A 10,000-nucleotide genomic window follows, 5' to 3' on the forward strand; every position below is an offset into this window, starting at 1 on the left:
GAAAAACTTTACAGTGTTTGCTTCCACTATGATCAATGAAACTGGCGACACCAGACAGAGATTAAGTGGTGCGTCTGCTCCGCGGAGATCCACTCTACAAGCGTAAAAACAGGACAGTCTTCTATTTATATTTTCTACGTGAGGTGTGTGTGGCTCTTTCACACAGAAATGGATCCTAAAGTGTCTTTATTTCTTTTAAATCAAACTACCGATATACAGAAAATGACTGAATGACCATCACGCCGAAAATGCGTGCATGCTAGAAATAGGACCAATGCTTATTTTTCATGTGACATGCAAGCGTGTTGGAAGCGTTTCCAGGCAAAATAGAATAGGAAAAGATGTTTATATGTCATTTTGACACAAATACATTTAATAAATGACATGTTGATGTTTGAAAGTCTCAAGGTTTTGACATAAATGCAGATATATATATATATAATTTAAACCAATATCATGGACTTTATTATCGCAAGAAAGGGAATTGAAATATAAATATATATTTATACATATATCGAATGTGCAAACAAATGTACAAACACAAAAATATTGACAAAATAAAGTTGAAGAACATGCTATTATTTCATTTTATCAATAGGAAACATCCATGTGTCCAGACAAGGCTAGCAGCTAACCTCGTCTGGACACATGGATGTTTCCCATAAACATAAATGTATATACTGATCTGATTACAGCAAAGACAACGTCGGCAGTATTGATGGCAAAATAAGCTACAGAATATTTCCTTCTGGATTAACAGGTGACATATTTATCTGCATTTATGTCAAAACCTCAAGACTTTCAAACATCAACATGTCATTTATTAAATGTATTCATGTCAAAATGACATATAAACATCTTTTCCTATTCTATTTGGTTTGGAAAAGGCTTCAAAAACGCTCGCGTGTCGTTAGGATGGGATAGGCATGAGCTTTAGTTTCAGCCACTTTCAGTCATTATTTACTGTTTGAGTTTACACTGTGATATGTATATAATTATTGTTTTTATGATGACTGAATAAACTACTGCTGCTACTAATACTAGGTTCACAGACAACACCACAGCGTTGACTACTGACTTCTGCTACACCGCCATCATCGTCACCCTGCTGAAAGCCAGAAACTTCCAGCGACACAAAGCGGTGCGGGTGGTGCTGGCCGTGGTGGCGGTGTTCGTCGTCTGCCACTTGCCGTACAACGTGACGTTGCTCTACGACACCGCCAACATGTTCGAGCTGCAGTCGTGCCAAGACTCGGACATCCTGCAAGTGGCCAAGACGGTGACGCAGACCATCGCCTACCTGCACTGCTGCCTGAACCCGGTGCTGTATGCCTTCGTCGGCGTGAAGTTCAGGAACCACTTCAGGAGGATCGTCCAGGATCTGTGGTGTCTGGGGAAGAGATACATCGCCCCTCGACGGTTCTCCAGGGTAACCTCCGAGATCTACGTGTCCACCCGCCGCTCAGTGGACGGATCCAGCGAAAACGGCTCGTCTTTTACCATGTGAGGATGCCCGGCGGGTTCATGTGTGGACCAGTAACTTCCCTCCTAGACCCAACGATTACAAACTACCCTCCTAGACCCAAAGGTTAGAAACTACCCTCCTAGACCCAAATATTAGAAACTACCCTCCTAGACCTAAAGATTAGAAACTTCCCTCCTAGACCCAAAGATTAGAAACTTCCCTCCTAGACCCAAATATTAGAAACTACCTTCCTAGACCCAAAGATTAGAAACTACCTTCCTAGACCCAAAGATTAGAAACTTCCCTCCTAGACCCAAATATTAGAAACTACCCTCCTAGACCCAACGATTACAAACTTCCCTCCTAGACCCAAAGATTAGAAACTACCCTCCTAGACCCAAAGGTTAGAAACTACCCTCCTAGACCCAAATATTAGAAACTACCCTCCTAGACCTAAAGATTAGAAACTTCCCTCCTAGACCCAAAGATTAGAAACTTCCCTCCTAGACCCAAATATTAGAAACTACCTTCCTAGACCCAAAGATTAGAAACTACCTTCCTAGACCCAAAGATTAGAAACTTCCCTCCTAGACCCAAATATTAGAAACTACCCTCCTAGACCCAACGATTACAAACTTCCCTCCTAGACCCAAAGATTAGAAACTACCCTCCTAGACCCAAAGGTTAGAAACTACCCTCCTAGACCCAAATATTAGAAACTACCCTCCTAGACCCAAATATTAGAAACTACCCTCCTAGACCCAAATATTAGAAACTACCTTCCTAGACCCAAAGATTAGAAACTACCTTCCTAGACCCAAAGATTAGAAACTTCCCTCCTAGACCCAAATATTAGAAACTACCCTCCTAGACCCAAATATTAGAAACTACCCTCCTAAACCCAAATATTAGAAACTACCCTCCTAGACCCAAATATTAGAAACTACCCTCCTAGATCCAAATATTAGAAACTACCCTCCTAGACCCAAATATTAGAAACTACCCTCCTAGACCCAAATATTAGAAACTACCTTCCTAGACCAAAAGATTAGAAACGTCCCTCCTAGACCCAAAGATTAGAAACTACCCTCCTAGACCCAAATATTAGAAACTACCCTCCTAGACCCAAAGATTAGAAACGTCCCTCCTAGACCCAAAGATCAAATACTTCCCTCCTAGACCCAAAGATTAGAAACTACCTTCCTAGACCCAAAGATTAGAAACTACCTTCCTAGACCCAAATATTAGAAACTACCCTCCTAGACCCAAATATTAGAAACTACCCTCCTAGACCCAACGATTACAAACTTCCCTCCTAGACCCAAAGATTAGAAACTACCCTCCTAGACCCAAATATTAGAAACTACCTTCCTAGACCCAAAGATTAGAAACTACCCTCCTAGACCCAAATATTAGAAACTACCTTCCTAGACCCAAAGATTAGAAACGTCCCTCCTAGACCCAAATATTAGAAACTACCCTCCTAGACCCAAAGATTAGAAACGTCCCTCCTAGACCCAAAGATCAAATACTTCCCTCCTAGACCCAAAGATTAGAAACTACCTTCCTAGACCCAAAGATTAGAAACTACCTTCCTAGACCCAAATATTAGAAACTACCCTCCTAGACCCAAAGATCAAATACTTCCCTCCTAGACACAAAGATTAGAAACTTCCCTCCTAGACCCAAAGATTAGAAACTTCTCTCCCTGACCCAAAGATCCAGAAACTTTCCTCCCGAAGATCACCGGAAAAGCCTGCTGGTCTCTGGAAATCTAAAACTCAAGTAAATAATTGTGTTGCTTCAACCCTTGTGTTGTGTTCTGAACTTGTTTTTTTTTTTAAAAGATAATTATTTCTTGGGGGCGGGTTTTTCCGCCTTCTTTTAATGGATAGAACAGCAAGGTGAGAAAGAGGGAAGACATGCAGGAAATCATCATAGGCCGGACTCGAACCCCAGACCTCTGCATCGAGTCATAAACCTCCCAGTATATGTGCGCCCGTTCTACCCACATTGCCACTTTCTTCCATGTTTTAGATGCTATTTTTCACTAACATCAACTCATTACCAATAGTGTTACACGTATTTTTGGAATTCATGGTCAATAAAAATCATTTATACCATTATATTATATCTGATGTTGAAATTATGAATTATTTTGACTAATATTAGGGGAACATATGTCAGTGGAGAATCACAGAAGTGTGGATCTCAAAGTTTAGTTCAGGTTTTGAAACCATTTACATTTTTTCAATTGCTATGAGATTGAATACCCACAATTCAGTGAAAGTAGTAATTGAGTACTTGCAATTGTACTTAATTTTTTGATTAATTTAGTTAAAAAGAAACCCATATATCTGATACAAAAGTTTTGAGAACGGGTCAAATTTGACCCGAGGACGCCATGAGGGCTGAGCTGTAGGTGTGACAACATAAATCTGATGGTTTTAAGTAGGGATGCAGTGATCCGACTTTTTCAGTCCCGATACCGATGCCAGGGCTTTGTGTATCTGTCGATACCCGATACCGATCCGATACCGTCGCTGAATTAATAATAAACTGTATGCCTTCCACCTTGTACCTTCCTTCTACCATGTGGAAGAGACTAAATGCACCAGACCTTCCTAACTAAGACAAAATAGCATAGATGTAATGTATTGAATCCTTATTTATTTGTTATTTAAAAAACCATTGAACATTCAAATCGAAAATATAATGTAATCAAACTTCTTAAAATAAATTTAAATAAATAATAATGGGCCTTCAATAATGGGCCACCTTTATATACAGTAGGTTTATAATGGCTCATTCTACTGTCAGGAGTACATAGAATATCACAAAAACATCTTAATGTCATCATGTTTACTAAAAGCTTTCATTAAGGGTTTGCTTGGCTCCACAACATTATACAATAACTTTATATGAAGTAAAATCCATGAAACAATTACAGAAGCTAAACTATTTGTATTGTGCAAACTGCAAAGTAGTAAAATAAACTCAAATTGAATGAATAGCCTACACATAGAAACAACTTTAACATTGTTTCCCTTTCAAAACTTCATAGTTGTAAGCTAGTACTGTATAAACACTACCTTGGCCACAGGTAAGTTAGGTTGTAGTGTGGTTGTAGTGGGCGAGTGAACGTAGCTCCGCTGTCAGCCTCCTTCGCTGTTTGAATAACGTCAGCAGGTTGGCTGACGTATTTCAGCGAGGCGAGACATCTTAAATCCAGAGTTTTAATCATTGCTCTGAACCCGTCTGTCTCAACGCTCTGTGGAGGGACCGGAGGTGGATTGCGTTCATAATGTTGCTCCGCGTCATGCTTGAAGTGACACGTCTTTAACGTTAGCACAGTAACGTTGTGCGAAACGTAACAGAATATGTAAACAGAAAGGTTGTCAGGCCTCCATTAAATTGTAAACAGAAACAATTGATTATGGCGAGATCGATTATCGACGCAGCATCGTCCATGTCCACGATTCGATGCATCGATTATTTGATTAATTTCAACACTTCTAGCGTGGATGGAGGAAGGGCATAGGTACATGACGTTTGATGCCTGTATGATTATGAAACCTGCCTTCAAAGGGGGAGTTTTTAAAATCCACATTGGAGCACACAATGGTCCACAAGCTCACCCACATCCCACCGGTCGAAAAGCACCCTCCTCAGTTCTCCTGTGAGTTGGGTTTTAGCTAAGGCAGTATCACGTTCTGTCAGCAGATGCCGGCAAAGCACCATTGTGCCTGTGCAGTGTGTGCATCTCTACAGCTCTGATTAGGACTACTGACACCATGTCAGTAAATAATGTCTTCAGTTGTTGTCCCTCCTTGTCAGTGTTGTGCCTGAAAGCGTCCATTGAACGATAGTTCATGAATTCGTTCATATTTTGAGCGAACGTGAAGTGAACATACTGTATTTCTGCCTGATGAACATTACTGTGAACTCCATTCTGGTGTCTGTGAACGGGACACTCTCTCAGTTTAACTTCGTTCCAATAGGGGGCCAGATTTCTATAGAGCCTTGCAGGCAAAAACCACGGCTGAAACACAACGTATACAGGCTTTCATATGGAGCGGAAAAAACACCCAAACTGGCAACACCAGCCACCAGTGTCTCACCGCCACATGGGTCATCAAAACAGAAAGCAGCGTGGAGGCTTCGTATGATCATTTAAACCAGTTTTATGACGAGGTCGGTGAGGATGGAAAGATCTGACATTTCTGTGCAAACTTCAAAAAGAAAATCTGCACTTCAGTCCCATCCACAGCAGACCTGAAACGGCACGCTGAACTGATTGGATATGAAGATGAAATCTGACGCATAGTTTCAGTGTTAAAAACTGATACAATAATTGCTGTCTGTGGTTCTCTATGGGCTGTCGCGATAATTTAGAAAAATAATAGCTCACAGCAACATGAACTATGAACAAAGTTCATTTTTGGAACTGTGAACTTAGTTGACAAAAGCTGCGTGAGAGCTCTCGTCTCTGATCTCAAAACAGTGAAAACTCAAAAAACGATTTTACTTCACGGCTGAGAGCACAAAAATGGTAAAATACCACCAAAGGCAAAAGCAGAAGTGAAATCGGATGAATAATATGTGTCACTCGCGCATGTAAATGAACTGATGCAGCAACAAGAGGATATGTTCGTGGCGCTGCTTGGACAAAAACATAACAACTTCAAAGGCTTTGTTAAAATCATTATGGACTCCATAAACAGCAGACTGCAATAACTGCAATAGTTACTGCAATGCAATAACTATGGATGTACAGGATATTAAAACCAGCTTGCAATTTACACAAAAAGATGTGGATGACATTAAAACTGACAGTGCGAAGCAAACCGAACACTTCAACGCGATGCAGTCAGACATCTTTTGTGACAGTTTACTGGCTGTCACCGATAAAATGGAGTATTTGGAGGGACAATCCAGGCGTAACAACCTCGTTTTCGAGGGAATACAGGAGGCACCAGGAGAGACCTGGGCCGAGACGGAGGAGAAAGTGAAAAAAGTGTTGGCGGAGAAGTTACAGCTGCAGCGAGAGGTTGAAGTGGAGATGGCCCACCGTACAGGGAAACCTGGAGGAGACCGAACAAGGCCAATTGTGGTGAAATTTCTGAGGCACAAGGACAGATCTGCCATACTACAACGCACTAAGTTACTGAAAGGATCCAAACTCTTTATCAACGAGGACTTCACGGATACTGTCAGAAGAACAAGGAAGGAACTGATACCGGAGTTGAGAGCAGCGAGAGAAAAAGGGGACATTGCCTATCTACGACAAGACAAACTGATCATCCATCCTCGGTCCAGTACACCAAAATAGACGTGAAACATCTAATGTACAACCAGGTCTGCTGAATCGCTGACCGTATCGTATCATTTCTCACAACTCACACATGTAGGCCTACTGGAGAAAATCAACTACAGAGGATTGTTGATCTTGACAATCTAGATCTAGAGCAATCTAGAGCTGAACACCTTTCAATACACGGAACATCACTCACTTGGACTTGGAAAATGATATTGATCCTGTAAACAACTTTTTCCTCAACACCAACAACAATTGCTGTTATTACAACAATGAACAGTTCAATAGTTCAGTTAAGACTGAAAAACAATTATCAATAATCCACTTTAACAGCAGAAGCCTATATGCTAACTTTCACAACATTAAACATTATCTAAATCAGTTTAAACAGCCTTTCAATATAATTGCTGTATCGGAAACTTGGATAACCAGTGAAAAGTGCTCAGATTTTGAAATTAAAGGCTATGAAATGTGTTGTATTAACAAAGAAAACAAGAATGGGGGTGCTGTGGCTTTGTATGTGGACCCGAAATAGAATTACAAGGTCGTGGAAAAAATGTCAACAGTGGTGGCTGATTTACTTGAATGTGTTACAATAGAAGTTTGTAGGGAATAGGGAATTTTTTTTTTTTATTTATTTATTGTAAGTTGCATCTATAGATCACCAGGTTCTAATAGTGATTTATTCAAGGATTGGATGGAGGAAAAAATTACAAAAACAAATCAGAAAGTCATGTTCATCTGTGGTGATTTTAACATTGATTTGCTAAATCCAAATAAGCACAATATGACAAAGGACTTTATCAGCACCGTGTATAGGGTTAGATAGTGTATCTGGGCTTTTTTCCCAAAATTACCAGACCCAGTAGGATGACATAGATAACGATACAGTGAGTGGACTATTAATAAACGACATCAGTGAACACTTACCAGTTTTTACAGTTTACAACAGTAACTACACATCTAAAAAGGACAACAAACCTCTCTTCAGACGGGTCAGAACAGAAGAGTCTATGGTTGCACTGAAAGATGATCTCCTTTCACAAGACTGGGAAATAATATATCAGTAAAATGATATTGATAAATTTGATGAATTCCTAAGAATATTTAAATTATTATATGATAAGAATTGAAAACAAAAATACAGTGATAGTACGTGGATTTCAAAAGGATTACAAAATGCCTGTAAAAAAAGAATTCACTTTATAGAGAATTTATTAAACACAGAACTAAAATAATAAATATAATAAATATAAAAATGAGCTAATTAAGATTATGAGAATTTGTAAGAGAGAATACTATTGTAAACTATTAGATAATAAAAATAATATAAAGAGTATATGGAATATACCAAATAGTATTATAAGAAAGGGGCACGAGACAGTCTAATTATCCCCAGTATTTTACTTGTAATGAAAAGAACATTAATAATATGTAGGACATGGTCAATCATTTTACTAAATATTCTGCAAATGTTGGACCAGATTTAGCTGAAAAAATTCCTATTCCGCAGATGATCAATACAATGATCTTATTGAAAGAAATCAATGCTCAATGTTTCTTAAAGCTGTAGAAGAAAAGGAAATAATAGACATTGTTAAAAAATGCTAAACTAAAGCATCCCCGGATTGTAACGAAATAGATATCAAGATAGTAAAAAATGTAATTGAGGGGATCTCAAAACCATTAACTCATATTGTTAATTTGTCATTCCAAACTGGTAAATTTCCAACTAAAATGATAACAGCCAAAGTCATACCTTAGTACGAAACTGGAGATAAACACCACTTCACAAATTACAGGCCGGTCTCTCTACTGCCACAATTCTCAAAAATTCGTGAAAAACTCTTCAATGACAGATTGGGCAAATTCATAGATTAATACAAATTACTTACTGATAGTCAATATGGATTCAGAAAAAACAGGTCAACATCACTAGCTTTAACTGATCTCATTGAAGAAATCACAAATTCCACAGACAAAAAAAAATATAGAGCGTGGTCTAGACCAGTGGTTCCCAACCTTTTTTCCTTGGCGCCCCCCCTACTCATGTCTAAGAAAACCTGAGCCCCCCCCACCCGCCCGAAACCGAAGTTGAGGTAACTCTCGAGATAGAGCCTTACTTTCTTTTTTGATACAGAGCAGTTATCAGCACTGTTACGTTTCTCCTCCATGTTTCATTCATAAAATAGTGATGCCGTGGCGGCAGGAAAAATGAGGATACAACAAAATATATAGTTTTCATACAGACTTTTGTATACATTATATATTCTAGTGTATTATCATCATTTGTTTAACATGTGCAAAACAATTTTTTTTACCTCAACCTCAAACCAGATAAAGACTCGCGCCCCCCCTGTGATCTTTGCCGCCCCCCCTGGGGGTGCCCGGACCCCAGGTTGGGAACCAGTGGTCTAGACCTACTCTATCTGTAAAGTGTCTCGGGCTAACTCTTGTTATGATTTGATACTATAAATAAAATTGAATTGAAATTGAATTAAATATGGAGTTGGGGTATTTATTGATTTGAAAAAAGCATTTGATACAATTAATCATGACATATTAATCAATAAATTGTAACGGCTCGGGATTAGGGGGATAGAGTTGAATTAAAACAACTGTAGCGTCTGGTATGAATGTCGATTGAGTATATAAAATACCTTAAAATACTCTAACACATCTAGCGCTACTCCAAGAAGAGCAGGCCATGTCATTTGAAATTGTGACACATCATTTTAAGAAAAACAATATTTAAGACCGACAGTACAGTTATTTAAAAGACAGGCAACAATTTGTGAAGTTGGGAGATTATACATCTGAATGTTTGGACATTGCGTGTGGTGTCCACCAGTGGTCAGTATTGGGACCAAAATTATTTATCCTCTATATAAATGACATTTGTAAAGTATCTGAAATTACTGAAATTTGTATTATTTGCAGATGACACAAACATGTTGGGTTCTGGTCAGAATTTACAGCAACTCTTGGACATAATAAAACTGTCTAGAATTATCTCATTTATTTCTTGGCTAAAGCAAAGCACAGTTTAGACTACAAATCGCTCCACATTTTGTATTGTTCAATGGTGTTACCGTATTTAAATTACTGTGTAGAGGTTTGTGGTAACACATATCACAATTCATTGAAATCGTTAATTATACTTAAAAAAAGAGCAATAAGAATAATTCATAACACTGGATATTTGGAACACACCAATT

The sequence above is a fragment of the Perca flavescens genome, chromosome 18, assembly GCF_004354835.1.
Source record: "Perca flavescens isolate YP-PL-M2 chromosome 18, PFLA_1.0, whole genome shotgun sequence".
Taxonomy (NCBI): domain Eukaryota; kingdom Metazoa; phylum Chordata; class Actinopteri; order Perciformes; family Percidae; genus Perca; species Perca flavescens.